Raw genomic sequence first — 9,962 nt, 5'->3', positions numbered from 1 at the left:
AATCAGTTTTAAAAAGTCAGTTTTATGTACTTTGATGCCCATACAAAGAAATAAACTCAGCACTACAAGCTAATAAAATACATTTTACAGAAGTCAGGTGTACTTTGTGCCAGGATATGAAATACTGACCCTCTGGTTGACTGACCAAGATCCATTCAACGCAGATAAATTCAACTCTAGCAACAGAATGAAAATCATGAATGTAGATATATTTATTGTGTACTGTCATCTTCCCTTCCCCATTAACAAAGGATGCTTATTTTCATTAGAAGAGAAAAGTAAAAGTGATTTGATTCTTAGAAGGCTTCAGATTTAAGAGTAGAGGCGAAATGTTTGAGGTGCATATCTTCCTCAAGGTTAACAGGAAAAATGGACTGAAACCAGGCCACTGATTCTATTTGTTAGAAGTGAACCCATTCTATATTATTCCTATAAAGAATTTGTGGCTTTTTAACATAATTGTATATCAGTAAGACTCTTTTGTAAATACTGGTTTCTGTTTAATAACTCTCCATCATAGAATATCTTACGAAATGTTTGGAGTGCATTTATTTTGCATATTTGTGAAGGAAGCTACAATAATATTTATAAGAGAAAAGTGCCCCAGTATTAGTGTATGTTGGTCTCTTGCTCGATTGAAATGATTAGTTCAATTTGTATGTTCACTAAATGGTAAATTTATAGAAGACATCAATCTTCATTTAGTGTAGAAACCATGTTATGAGGTTCAGCTCTCTGCCAATTTTGAAGTTACTCATCAATGAATGACTTCAAAATTTACTGACAGATGAGGTATCAACTTTAACAATTTAATTCACAAAATTTGCAGAAAGTCTGTTCAGACAGACATGACTTGAACCAGTTAATGATTATGAGTTTACCAGCAGCTAAATACATATACATTAAAAGACCCCCTTCCCATACTGTAGGACTCAAATTGAACTGTGTGAAATGATAAAAAAAAAAAACTCTTATATATGATTACTATATGCTGACTATTATCTCTATAACTAACAGAACTACTTCAGAGGCTAACTTGCTGGTTCAGCAATATGAATATAATTTAATTTGTTGATCATAAGACAGATAGTTTTGCTTAAGTGAACAACATATAGAAACGGTGATTTCTAACATGCCATACACTTGGGAGGAGTTTGTCAAATCAACCCTCGTACACAACTGGTATTTTATTTTATTAACATTACAGGATGACAGATAGAGTTGATCTCAGTGAGATTTAGACTCAGAAGGTAGAGTTTTGTATGTAAATATTGCAACAAATAAAAAATTTACAAGAACAGTTCTCAATAACAGATGTTATAATAGTTGATTAACTTCAGCCCAGAACATGGCTGGTACTTTATCTCATTGACATTGGAAAGAACACAGGCAGAGTTGATGCTGGCAGGATTTGAACTCAGAATGTACAGATCATTAAATAGATGCTGTAACAAATTAAAAGCAAACAATAATAGTTCTCTAAAATATTTGTACAAGAATCTGAGAAATGTCTGATTTTTTAAAGAAAATAATAAAACAGAAAATTTAAATATAATGGACGGTACATATTAGTACATAAGAGTAAATAAATAAATGAATATGTGTGCATGAAAAGATATTTCAAATGATCAAATGAAAATTAATGATGTTTGATCTGGTATATTTGTGTTTGTATACTTAATAGAACCTAGGGTAGTTATAGTGATGGTAGCACAAGCATTGTTTACATCTTCACCACCATCATTATTATTATTTTAATGACCATTTGATATAAGATATTACACAATTAACAATGATTATAAGAATTAGCAGAGAAAAAAAAGCCTGTGTGTACGAATTCATATGAAGTTAGTGATTCACACCTTTGTTACTCAGATTTTATCACTTGATACAGTCTTCAGGTAAAATGAAAAAAAAAATGTTACGTGAATGGCCATATTGAATAAGAAACTCACTAGTGACAAAATGAAGCACTAGATTTCTACAAATAAATATACTCTACAATATGTATTCAGTAACCCAAAAATGCATGTGTATGTGTGTGTATAGGCTCATTTCTTTAGTGAGGGTCACTGAGATAGTTAACTTTCTGCAGAATGAGAGAGAAATCTATTGGTTCTCAAAGCACTAGTGTTGTTTTTCCAAAAGAGAGTCCTGATCAAGCAGACCAATGATCAAAGGTGTTCCAGCCATACTATGTCTTTTATTCAGACATATCTATATATCCAATGTGCCCCTTCTTTTTTATTTAGATGCTAAGATGTGATTATAGAGGGGACTGGTGAACTAATCACTTAGAGGCTCCTTCATTATTGCTTAGCCCCAAATTAGGCTTGATTGAGCATATTTAAAATCAAAAGCTTTCCAACTACGACCAACCCGTCTTTCTTTTCAGTCATTGTGTATCTTGTACTACATTATCCAATGTCATCTTAGATCTCATCTCTTTTAAGATAGTAGTGTAATTTACTGTTGTTTTTTAATCCGGTGGAGTGACCATAATCAGACTCTTGTTGCCTCATGCTTCTGTGGTGGTAGTTGTGATGGGTGGTGTATATGGAAAAGTAAATGTCGAAATAGAAGAGTTCTCCATAAAATATTGGTTTCAAATTTTGGCACAAGGCCAGCGAGTTTGGGGATGAGGGTAAGTCAATTACATCAACCCCAGTACTCAACTACTTATTTTTATCAACCCTGAAAGAATGAAAGGCAAAGTTGACCTTGGCAGGATTGGAACTCAGAACATGAAGACAGACGAAATACTGCTAAGCATTTTGCCTGGTGTGCTAAAAATTCTGCCAGCTCAGTTTTAATTAATTTTTTTTTAAATGTAGGTGGAGTTCAGCCCCTTCTGGTTCATGTCTCTAATAAAATACACAAACTATGATGTTTCAATTAATTTTGAAAATAATCAAGAATTTCAAGGTTCTGAATAAAATAACTTTGTTGTTATTACACTGGTCTTTGGTACATAATTTGTATCGCCTCTTTATTTAAATAGAAATACTTTAAAATGGACAGTATTATATCACAGAATCAAAAGTATCTCAAATGTGTTGGCATTGAAAAGATTGAATCAAAAACAAAAAAGAAGGGGAAAATGTTTTTCCTACAAGCTTTCACAAACAAATCCATTGTTGACTATTGTGTGAATTTAGTTTTGTTGTTATTCTTCTTATTTAAGTTTAAGAGTTTTTTTGTTGCTACTTTTGTTTACCCAAAACGCCTTACATAATTAATTTGGCCTAAGTTTTAGTGTCATTACTCTTACAAAACAGACTGAAATGTGTTCAACAACAAATTAACAACTTTTCTTTCCTGCGCACACACACACACACACACACACACACACTCCAATTTAATTTAAGAACATCAGAGAAATAAAAACAATTTAAAAAAAATATTAGGTGATAATGGAAACCATTAGAATAAGAAATACAGAATTTTGTGAAAATGCTGAGAAGTTAGAAAAACAAATCAAGTTTTTGCAGTTGAGTTTTCATGTAAGCACAGGTGGGTGGGTGAGTGGGCGGATGGTGGTGGTAAAAAGTGTAAAACACCATATTAAGTGCAATGCAGTATTTGATATCATCTCTCTGAGTTCTAGGTTCAAATTCTATCTCAAGAAGAGAAAGAAAGAATGTGTGTGTGTGCATGTGCGCACATGTGTACAAGATAGTATGAATGCTTCGGAAATACTGAGTCTTAAAGCTTTAAAAGAGAGATGAAAGCCACTTCATCAAACTTAAACATAACACTGTCCCCCTCTTACTCCAACCACCACAACTTCTGCAACTCAATATGTTCTACAAAAACTACAGGACACACCATAAAACTAATTGAATCAAGTCAATTAAATCAATGTAAGAATATGTATTTAGCCTTACTCTAAAATAATTCTGAAATTACATCTCCACTGTTTATTAGAACTGCATATTCTTTTTGTCTATTGTCAGGGCTTTAAACCTTCTTCTTCATGCTGAAACTAATTTTCAGCAACACCTAATATAGATCTCATCAGTGAATTGTTGCTCTTTCCTGTTTCAGTATTTGTTCCAGCTCCTGGTTCTGAGATCAAGTCCCACTGAAGTTAGTTTTGCCTTCCATCTTTCTAAGATTAATAAGATAAAATGCCAGTCAAGGACTAAGGTCGATATAATTGACTGTTTCCCCCTTCCAAATCTCTGGGCTTCTTCTTTTGTAAGACATTATTCAAGGTGCAAGCTGGCAGAATTGTTCTTATAGCATCTAATACTAATTTACATAAAACACCTCGATATTTCATTTATTTATTATATAATTTATATTTTTTTTTAAAAATCTCTAAGTGCCGTGCTAACATTTCTAATGGTAATTTTTTAATAATAATAATAATTATTATTTTTAACAAGGCTACAAATGTTGCTGGCTCTAATACTTGACTGGTTCTCTCAACCCCAGAAGGATGAAAAGCAAAATAGAACTTTAGTGTGATTTGAATACAGAATGTAAAAAACTAGAACAAATACCACAAGGCATTTTGTCTGATGCTTTAATTATTCTGCCAATCCATTGTCCTATTTCATAATAATAATTTCTACTATAGGCACAAGCCCTGAAATTTTTATGAAGGGACTAGTTAATTACATTAACCACAGTGCTCAACTGGTACTTATTTCATCAACCCCAAAAGGATAAAAGGCAAGGTCGACTTTGGTGGAATTTCAGCTCAGAACGTAAAGAAGGCTGAAACGTCAGTAAGCATTTTGTCCAGCATGCTTACAATTCTGCCAGCTTGCAGCTTGAATAACTTCTTACAAAAGAAGAAGCCCAGAGATTTGGAAGGGGGAAGCAGTTAATTATATCGACCTTAGTACTTGACTAGCATTTTATCTTATTAATCTTAGAAAGATGGAAGGCAAAACTAACTTCAGTGGGACTTGATCTCAGAACCAGGAGCTGGAACAAATACTGTTAAGCATTTTGTTTGATATTCAAACAATGCTGCAAAACAACTACTTTCTTTACTACTACTACTACTACTACTACTACTACTACTACTACTACTACCAATAATAATAACAATTTATTTATTTATTAATAACGATTTCTTTATCAATAATGATAGCTTCAAATTTTGGCACAAGGCCAGCAAGTTCGGGGAAGGGAATGAGTCGATTACATTGATCCCAGTGCTGAACTTGTTTTATCGACCCTGAATGGATGAAGGGCAAAGTCAACCTTGGCAGAATTTGAACTCAGAACATCAAAACAAATGAAATACTGCTAAGCATTTTGCTTATTGTGCTAACAAATCTACCAGCTTGCCACCTTAATAATAATAATAATAATAATAATGATGATGATGATGATGATGATGATGATGATAATTTCTATCAGGTACAAGGCCAGAAGTTTTGGGGGTGAGAATTTAATTATGTTGAAATTATATCAGTACTTCACTGGTACTTTATTTTATCAACCCTGGAAAGATGAAAGTCCAAGTCAACCTTAGAAGCATTTGAACTTACAACACAAAAGAGATGTAACAAAAATACCACTTAAACTGATAAAGAGTCTCTGCATGATCACTCAACATGCTAGAAATAGCAGCCACCAAATCTCTCTCAAAAACAAGTTACTGGATTATGTGGTGTCGCCTGGGTTTCCTTCACATAGGATACAAAAACAAAAAACAGGAGAGTCACAGTTGGAATGCTTTTGATCATAAGTCTGATTAATCAAGGTTGACTTGTGATAAGACAATAACAGCAACAAAAGAAAATACCACAAGATATTCTGTGTCCAATACACTGTTGATTCTACAAACTGATAGCCCTTTTCGTAGTAGCAGTAATAATAACAATAATAATAATAAAAATGATGATAATAATAATGTCTTCTACTAAAGGTACAAGGCCTGAAATTACATTGACTCCAGTGTTTTACTAGCACTTAATTTACCCCCACCCCCACCCCCACCAAAGGATGAAAGGCAAAGTTGACCTTGATGGAATTTGAACTCAGAACAGAAAGACGGACGAAATGCCACTAAGCTTTTTGCCCGATGTGCTAATGATTCTGCCAGCTTGCTGTCTTAATAATAATAATTATAACCTTTTCTACTATAGGCACATGGCCTGAAATTTTGGGGGAGGTAGGCTAATCGAGTACATTGTTCTCAGTACCCAACTGGTACTTATTTTATCACTCCAAAAGCACGAAAGGCAAAGTCAACCTTGGTGAAATTTGAACTTAGAATGTAAAGAGCAAAAAGAAATGCCACTAAGCATTTTATCTGGTGGAGTAATAATTCTGCTAGTTTGCCACCTTGATAAACATAATAATAATAATAATAATAATAATAATAACGGCAGCAATTAAGAAAATTTTGATTATATTATGAATTCTTCAAATTATTTTTATGATTTTCTTTTTTCATGTTCTCTTACAAACCAAGTAGAGAATAAGATTTTGATTCCTGGTTGTAACCAGTTCATTTCACTTAAAATGCTAATGACTTTGCATTTCACACAATCTCATATTTGTCTTTCTATTCTCAACAATTGAGCTTTTTGTGATAAGGTCAATTTTACACTTTTTATCAAAAATAAATCAATATAAAGTGTATATATGTGCATGTGTGTGTGTGTTTGTTTTTATTTATAGTTATATATATAAACACTCACTCATTGGTTGATGAAGGCTCACTCAATACATTTAGGTAAAGTATCACATTTAGTTTTACAATGAAAAGGTTGACAGTAACTTTAAAGATACCCTGTTGTTGGCTTTGTCAGACATTCTGAGGAAGCCAATGACATCAAAGCAGCAAAGGCACAGTGAACCTTTCCTTTGTAACAGTGTGTGTGTGTGTGTGTTGTGTTGTGTTATGTAACAAATAGATATGCTGAAAGGAAAAAAAAATCAAATTTAGCAAAACTTAAAAAATAAATAAATAAAATAAAGTATAATCAGTCAGTTAAATATATTCCAATAACATTATTTTGTCAGCTTTACCATTAATCTTGTAACAGAAAAGATTGGAAAGACATTTGAGATTCATTAAAAGAAGGACTAGGCAGGAAAAAGATTACAAAAGAAAAAGTAAAAAAAAGAAAATGAAAATATGAGCAGGAATGGTTGTGTGCACTATAAGACTTCAAACCTAATTATTATAGTCACACCTCAGTACAATTAAACTTAGACCAGATTCTACAAGATCTCAACAATTGTAAGGTCAATTGTAAGAAGAGCAGACAGCTTTAAAACCAAGAGTTTCAATAATTTGTAAATGTTGAAATATGCAAAATCTGTCCCAACATGCTTGGGAGCATGGACAAAAAGAAGTCTATGAAACAGTATCTGTGTATTTAACTAAATCATAAACATAGCAGTTTTCTATCCAAGTAAACATCATTCACACATATTTCATGGCCATACCAGTGCATCCATCTTAACAATAACAACAATATCAAATTTGCCTATCCAATGGATCACACTTAAAACTTATTTTTCCATTCCGAGATATTCACAATGTCTTCTGTTCAAAATTATAAATAACTTCATGTTTTTGATGCGTGTGTGTGTGTGTGTGTGTAAGAGAGAGAGAGAGAGACAGACAAACAGATAGAGAGACAGAGACAGCGAATGTGTGTGTCTGTGTGTGCAAGGATAAATTGGGGGAAAATAAATGAATTTTTTAAAATTACCTATCTAAATACATTAATATTAAGCTGGAGTAATTTATTTCAAGTAAAACATAAGTGGTTTAGTAGTGTCATGTTAATTTATAATTCTTCAAATTTGCTAGATTTTCCAATCCACTAAAATCTACATAAATTAGCATGAGGAGTCAATAAGAGTCCCTGCATGGTATTTTGGCCAATTAAGAAATAGCAGTTGAATCTTCCTCAAACCACACCCAACCATCTCAAGAAGAGGAAAGGCTCACTGGACTCGGTAGTTGAGTGAGGCTGTAAACAATGGGACCCCTATGTAGTACATAGCAGTACCACTGTTGGCTTTGATAGCCATGGGTACATTATGTCTGAATAAAAAAATGGAATGGTCACATATGGAATGCTTGATCTGGGCAAACCTTGAGTGAGGAATAAACAACCACCTACTCTTGCATAAAATAATAAATGCAAGAAAATGTTTTAAATTATGTAAAAGAAAAGCTGGAGGTAAAGGGGAAAAAATAAAATTCTCTTTTGCTTTCTGAATGAGAAGAGTGAAGAGGTTGAGCATACCTAAATGAACGAGTAACTAATAAATTCCTTGACTGCAACCAGTTCACTAGGTCACATATATAGAGATAAATTTCATTTGGAGGACAACTGAATAACTTGTGGTTTTGTTTAGCATTAAAGAGAGTTATGGGAGAAGTCAATGTGGGGAAAATTATCATCATCATTATCGTCACTACCATCATCAGCATCATTAATATTCTTGGCATAGAAAACAAGCAAGTGGGGTTGCTTGTGTAATTCCCTTGGCTTGCTTATTGTAACAGCCAAATCTCCCTCAACTAACCGCTGATGAATGTCTTTTGAATGAAGGAGTGGAGAATTATGTATGTAAGATTTAAAATTAAAAAATAATAAAAACAATAAAAGACAAAGATGACCAATTATTTACATTATTTACATTTGATGGATATTTGTCCTCATCTTGTTTGTTGTTAACACAATGTTTCGGCTGATATACCCTCCAGCCGAAATGTGTTAACACCATACAAAATGAGGACAAATATCCATCAAATGTAAGTAATGTACATAATTCCTCATCCCTTAAATATAGAACTGAAAGATGTCCAATGTTAAAAATAATGATGAACACTACTCCTCTGATTAAACTTTGCTCTCAAAGAAGTAACCAAAGCAACAAATGACAACTGCAGCAGTAGTAGCAGCCACCACCACCACCACCACCACTATTGTCATCATAAATATAGCTTAAAGGTTGTATTATGACTGCTATCTTGTGCCAAGATTAGAAATCATCATCAGCAGTAGCATTAGCAGCAGCAGCAGCATGCAAATTAAAACTAAAAAAAAAAGGTTAGTTTCAATTTCCATTATTGAATTATCCTTTGGGATAATGGAACAGTCAATATAAAAATTAAGTTTTAAGTGTTGCAGTTTATCTGATGAGTGTGATTCAATCCCCAAATCACTCTCTCTCTCTCTCTCTCTCTCTCTCTTTCTATACACACACACACACACACACTAGTTCAAGTGGAATGAGCAGGCATCACAAGAACATAGACTAGGAGAACATCCTTAGCAGGGAGAATGGAATTAGAGTTTGACTTGAAAATCTGAGAATGTTACAGCATACTACAGGCACAGAAGAAAGCAAGAGGGTACAACAATCAAGACAAAGTCACTAGTTTGATTATATTAATATGTAGTAATGGTTTCAAATTTTGACACTAGGCCAGCAATTTCGGGGGAGGGTTAAGTCGATTACATTGACCGCAAGGCTCAATTGGTACTCATTTTATCGACCCTGAAAGGATGAAAGGCAAAGTCGGCCTTGGCAACATTTGAACTCAGATGTAAAGTCAGAAGAAATACTGCTAAGCATTTTGCCCAGTGCAGCTAATGATTCTGCCAGCTCGCTGCCTTATATCAGTATATAATAATAATAATTCCTCATTCCAGAAATTTATAGCAAATTAATGACTTATATGGTGAAGAAATGAAATATCAGAATACAGCTGAAGCTGTGAAATCACAGTGTATATTTATATTTCCATATGTATTCTCTTTTAGGGGTAAAGTATTATATATATATATATATATATATATATATATATATATTGCTTAAAGAAAGTGGAGGAAAAGTACTGTATTTGAGGAAGAGAAGTGCAGTGTATGTATATCTTAGACTGTGAAGAGTAGCATGTGTATAATTTTATTGGAGTGTGGAGCAATGGGAATATATTTTGTGATATGAAGAGCAGTGTGTGTATA

This window comes from Octopus bimaculoides, chromosome 20 (assembly GCF_046866305.1).
Source record: "Octopus bimaculoides isolate indiv1 chromosome 20, ASM4686630v1, whole genome shotgun sequence".
NCBI classification, from domain to species: Eukaryota; Metazoa; Mollusca; class Cephalopoda; order Octopoda; family Octopodidae; genus Octopus; species Octopus bimaculoides.
This window is presented reverse-complemented; position numbering follows the sequence as displayed.